This window comes from Myotis davidii, unplaced genomic scaffold, assembly GCF_000327345.1.
Source record: "Myotis davidii unplaced genomic scaffold, ASM32734v1 scaffold16, whole genome shotgun sequence".
NCBI classification, from domain to species: domain Eukaryota; kingdom Metazoa; phylum Chordata; class Mammalia; order Chiroptera; family Vespertilionidae; genus Myotis; species Myotis davidii.
This window is the reverse complement of record NW_006287821.1, coordinates 780,487-786,717: the sequence shown is the minus strand read 5'-3', so window position 1 is coordinate 786,717 and position 6,231 is coordinate 780,487. Positions and strand designations below refer to the sequence as shown.

General features: G+C 34.3%; 1 protein-coding gene across 1 annotated transcript in view; it reads right to left on the bottom strand.

Moving 5' to 3' along the window:
• The window catches only part of LOC102764813 (T-cell receptor-associated transmembrane adapter 1), a 32,306-nt gene that overhangs the window by 24,969 nt on the left and 1,106 nt on the right, over positions 1 to 6,231 (bottom strand). The gene's annotated exons all lie outside the window — the stretch shown is intronic.

Below are 6,231 nucleotides of genomic sequence, written 5' to 3'. Positions count from 1 at the left end.
ACAATATATGCTTCCATTTACTTCGCTGCCCTATATTCCATTGTATGGGTTTTCCATAATTTATTTAACTAATCCCTTGTGAAAAGATATTTAAGTTGCCTCTAATTTTTAGTTATATAAGCAGTGTTGTGATAAATATCTTCAGCTAAAACTATATACTTACCTTAGTTGGTTTTTTTTAATCCTCACCCAAGGATATTTTTCCATTGTTTTTTGTTTGTTTGTTTGTGGGTTTTTGGGTTTTTTTAGAGAGAGTGGAAAAGAAAGGAAGACAGAGAGAAATGTAGACCTGAGAGAAACACATTGATTGATTGCCTCCCACAGGAGCCTTGACCAGGGCCCAGACTAGGGTTGAGGAGGAACCTGCAACCGAGGTACGTGGTGCCCTTGACTGGAATCGAACCCGGGACCCCTCAATCCCCAGGCTGACACTCTATCCACTGAGCAACACTGGCTAGGGCTCATCTTAGTTTTGTTTGTTTGTTTGTTTGTTTTTTGGTAAAAATTCTTGAAGATGAATTGCTGGATCAAAGGATGTACACAGCTTAAAGAATTTTGATATCTTGATATCCAAGGTTTTAAAACACAATACTAAACAGACCATTCTCAGGTCAGTCTGCCCTCTTTCCTATTAGTTCAGTTGGCCTTGAAGTTTTGTTTATGGCTCTTTGGTTAACCCACACTACATCAACTACCACTCAGGACCTAGCTCTATCCTCCCACACACTGTCTTCATATACTTCCCTCCTCTGTGATTTCTGAAGAAAGTTGGCTCTTAGTCTTCTTTCCAGAGTCAATGACATAGATCCTTCTAAAGAAGGTGCCTGTTCCTATTTCTGCCCTAAAAATAGAGGATATTACTCATTTCTTTCTTATCATAAATTATTTCTTCAGAATGTTATTTTAGGTTTCTTGTATCTTTTAGGACTTATCTTCTGTACCACCCAATGATACACCATGCTCCAATCATTCCAAAGCATTTGCAATTGTTACTAGATATCATACTTGCCATTTTGTGTCTTTATATCTGTTTACTTGTCCCTTTGCCTGAAATACCTTTCCCCTACCAATCTGAATTCCTAGTCCTATTCCTCAAGACTACCTTCTCTTTGCAGCATTCACTCCTTTGAAGCTTCTTGTTCCTCACCAAATGACATCCTATTGTATCCCTCTGCAATTCAATTGACTGCATATTAGCATAATCAATTGTGTATATATATATATGTGTGTGTGTGTGTGTGTGTGTGTGTGTGTGTATGTATGTGTGTATATATATATATAAAGCTCCCCAGTAGTCTCTTAAGTTCCCAAAGGACAGAAAGGCTATCATATTTATCTTCATTTTCATGCCTCATTTCTCCCTTGTACCTATTATTATGGAGTTTAAGTGAATTAAGATATATAATGAGATTAGGAGAGTAGGGTGTTTCACTAATATTTAATGTTCAACAAATACTAGCTGTTGTTCTTCTTTTTATTATTATCTTATGCCTAGCAAGACTCCTGAAATCATTTCTGCAACCTACTCAGCACAAAGTAGGTGCTCACTAAACCTGTGTCAATTGACCAAATAAATGAAAGGTGGAGTAAAAGAATGGTAATGTAATGACCAGGACCAACAGAAAAGTTCTGATCAAGTATCAAGGTCTAGAAATATCCACAACCCAAGAAAAACAAGTTGAACATTCTTTTACATTTGTCTCCCATGCTATTGAGAAAGGACCGGCCTTCCAGAAGCTGTGAAATAGAACTTGTGAGAGAAGAGTAACTCATTAAGCCACTGTGGCTTTGCTGAAAGTTATCAACAAATCCTAATTCTCTCTGCCTTGAATTTGTATTTACCCAAAAAACCTACAAAGAATTAATTTGTTTTTCCGAGGAAGCATGATATAAGAAAGTTGGTGCTAACAGCTAGCTATCCGATTCGATTGATGGGGGCAGTCACCACTATAAATAAAATATTTTATTTTCTGCTCTAAAAATCATTGGGGACTTTGATTACCAGTAGAGTCAGTACAATCTCTTGGAAAGACATTTAGAAAAAAACCACTAGTTGAGGTAAATTATATAAGCCCAGCTGCAACCCTAGGAAATACAGGGTTGGGCAAAAGTAGGTTTACAGTTGTAAGTAACTGAAACACAGAGTTTATTATTGCATTACTGTTTATTAATCACTATATTATTTTCCATAGGAACAACTGTAAACCTACTTTTGCCCCACCCTATATATGCTTGCATAAAATTAGGATGTTTATAACATAAGAGGTAGGGTGAGCAGAAATAATCTCACAGACTACCTAATAGTTTTAAGAAGCATAAAATGAAGTGTGCTTTCATTCTCTTCTTTTCAACTTTTACCTTAAGGACATACTATGTTTATTTTGACTTGTTAAATGAACACCCTCCAACTATGAAAACAGAAAAGAATATCTTTCTTATACGTTGAGAATATGGTTTAGCATGGTCTCCAGTTTTCCTTTGATGTTAGGAGTCTATATTCCTAATGAACTCTTATTTTCCAAGATTTTTTTCCCTTTTGTAATGTAATTTGAGTTTTACATAGGAAGATTTTCATTTAGAAGCTTTGCATTTCATGACTTTCTTAATGTGTTTCATAATCTTTGATTGCCAACAATAAATACCCCTATTTTGAAAAACAAAACAAAAACATGCAGATGAAAAGATTTTGAGTAGCTAAATGGTGAAGATTTTCAACTTAAATGGCAAGATTTGTATAAATGTTCACAGACACACACACACACACACACACACACACACACACCACTTCATCCCTCCCTTACCCAGTTATTTTCCATATAGAGTATGAATATTTTCAATACATATGGGTATCTATTCAGTAGAGACAGTCCATCTTATAATATTGAATGCACAAAGTGCTCAAAAATTCTTGCCCAACAAATGCAATCTTTAGTATCATATTCATTAACTATAATTACTTTCATTTGTATAGCTTTTAACAATCTAAAAAGAACTCCCATATAATTTGAGTTGAGCTATTTACACTGTTAAAAAGCCAAAGGCAATGACAACTAGGAAAACCATGATTTAAGTTTCTATCTAGCTTTCAACAGCCAGAGACTAAGAGAGAGAGGTTTAATTATAAGACCTCTGATTCCCTTAAGCCAATAGTACTTGGCAGGCACTGTATTTAAAATTCTCAATTACATGTGCTCTGGAAGGAAGCTCAGCTAAGCAAATATAATGTCTTCTGCTTTGTAGGTTTGATTCATACAGAAGCTTTACTTAAACAAGTACCAACAGAAAAGCAATAAATATAATGCCTTAATTGTTTCTCCTTCAGGGGTTCTATACTGAGATAAGTGTATGAGCTTCTAGTATTTAGGTTATGGCTTCTCTTGATGGTTTCTCTCCTTGGTTTATAAACTCTGTCAGAGCAGTGACTATCTCTTCCTGGCATTCCATGAATGTCTATATTTATTTAAGCACCCCAGAAAGATCAAAGAAAAAGTTCTGATTTAACAATTCCCATAGATTCTACCCATGAGTTTTTCTTACTGTGCAGATGGTTTGGTGCTGCACTAGGCACCTTCATGACTCCTTGAATGTAGCACGTTGTCACTATCCACAGAGGCCCCCCACCATTGTCCATCCCCATTACCCCGTCACTAAGAGGCATGGGAGTGATAAACAGTAGCACTGGGAGGGATTCTCAAATCCAACCCTAGGCTTTCAGGTGAATGAGATAATGTCTTCAATGCAAATTTTAAAAGCTGTCTACCTTAAATGTCTTTAATAAACAAAGGACTATTTGAGAAGTGAATTGTGTATGTCTGAGAGAGGCCACAGAAGAGAGGACACTATTCATATAGCTCATTTGGAATGTCTGTTTCAAACAGCCTGGAGAAAGTGAACGAGCGCAATCACTAGTTGTGTGACTTTCTGCAAATCACGGACCCTCACTCCCTAAGTCACTGATAAAAACAGTGTATCATCCAGGTTCCCTCCTTTTAGTACATCATGGGTGCTCTTAAGCAATTCTTACTAAATAGAATCGAGGAAAGCATACATATGAGAGTGAGATGGAGGGCAGATTTTAAGACAATAGTCACTTTTATAATGAAACTTAATGGGGATTGATAAACTTTAGAAATCCTATTGAGAATGCAGTAATGCCCAAGTCCCTGCTGTAGATGAATCTCCATGTGTTTAGCTCTCCATCTTATGTACTTATCGTTTCCTATTGGAGAAGCACCTTGGTACGACCCTGAGGTTGGCATGGGTGTGTGGAAACTTTCATTCAGCAAAATGAAACTACTATATTTCTTTATTGTCTTAAGAAGAAGGTTTGTTAATTTTTTCTCTCTTCTTTTTAATTCAGGATGCTGAGAAAATTAAATGAAATTAAAAATGCCTGGAAACTGATGGACAATATTTATTATTTATTATTAACTAGCAATTTGTGGACATTTTATTTCTCAGCTGTGACCTCTAAGTGACAATTTTTCCTGGATTGATTTTCCTTAACCTCATTGCCAAACTATCTAAATTAAATAATGAAACATGTTGTTTAACTTAATTTTATTTTAAAGATCTGAATTTAAAAGATGAGTCATAAGTCATTCCTACCTACCTAGTTTCTAAAAGAAAGGCTTTCATTGTTTTCAAAAAGGTAACTGAGGCTCAAGGGAAAAGAAAATTGAACAAATACCATGAAAATTCTTTTATAGAAAACAGCAATGTAACTACATTGTGAATCATTGTTTGAACTATATTAATGATAGCCCAAAGGGGTTGACTCAGCTAATATTGATTTTTTTTGAATGCAGAAACACAGTAAAAATTATTATACCAGCACATATATTGATGCAGTGACTATAAGGCATGTAGGTAGGAGATAAAGGGAAGATTTGGGTTTTTATTTTCATACATGTTTTAATTAACTAGAAATTTCATTTTTTTGTTGTGTTCAAACATTTTCTTTTTTTACTTTACCTATCTCAATGTAAAAAATATTATCATCTGACTGTCATCTTATTTCACATTAAGGTTTTCTAGGTTTTCTTTTTGTTTGTTTTAAGACCCATGAGCTTTTATGATGAATAGTTTATTTTTTTGTCTCTTCTGTGAAATTGTAGGCCTTAATGGAGGAGCTCCTGCCTTACACCAAAGGAAAAATCTAAATTTCAAAGTGCTATGGAGGAAATTGTCCCCTATCCCTTATAAAATTACCATTAGCTAATACTGGAAATAGCTGAATGTCATATTCACTGACTTTGGCCTCCCCCAACTCCCTATCACCATTAGCTCATGGCAACTGTTTATAGAATTGCTGCATTCATTTCTTGCAGGACACTAGCAAAACCAGGACAATTGTTTTTGTTCTTTGATCATCTGTGAACGCTGGAGAAGATGAAAGGCATGAAAACTGTATGTTAGTTTACACACCCTTGTGTACCTAATCCAATCAATTGATTTTAAAATCCAGCAAACAAAACACTGGAAACAAATTCACAGAAATTGTCAGATATGATATTGTTATAAATAGCTCATACAAATAACATTAAAGGTACTATATGCACAAAAATTAAGCAAAAGATGTGATCAGACAATTTACAAATGGTGGGGTTATAAACAATTTAAAAACCCATGCAAAATGTTCAACCTCATTATAATCAAAGTAATGTATATTAAACAATGGGTTACATGTTGTGCTTTTAATTTGTAAAGAGTTTTTAATTAGACTATTAAGGGGAAGCACTGCTAGAAGAGTGACTTGGCATCGCTCTTGGAAAAGCAATCTGGTAAAAATGGGACATAAAATGTTCACAACCTCTTACTCAATAATCCCAGTTCTAGAAATGTTGCCCAAAAAGATAATCCTAAATATAGAAAAAGCTATAAAGATGCTCATCTTTCTGTCATTTAAAAAATATAAAAAATGGATACAACATAACTGTTCAATAATAAGCAAGTAACTAAGTAAAGTATAATTAACCCAATAGATGTTATTTTGTGCATTCATGTAAAATAATCAAGCAGAAATTATTATAAAAAGGGAAATAATTATGTTATAATGTTTGTGAAAAGAGCTGGATTATGATTTTATGTACATTATTATTTCAGTTATGAAAAGCAAACCATGTAGAATGTAAAGAAATAAAAATTGGAAGGAAATACAATGCACTATCTTCAGGTTCTTTTTTAAGGAAATGGGAACTACATAAATTTCTTTCATATATATATATATAT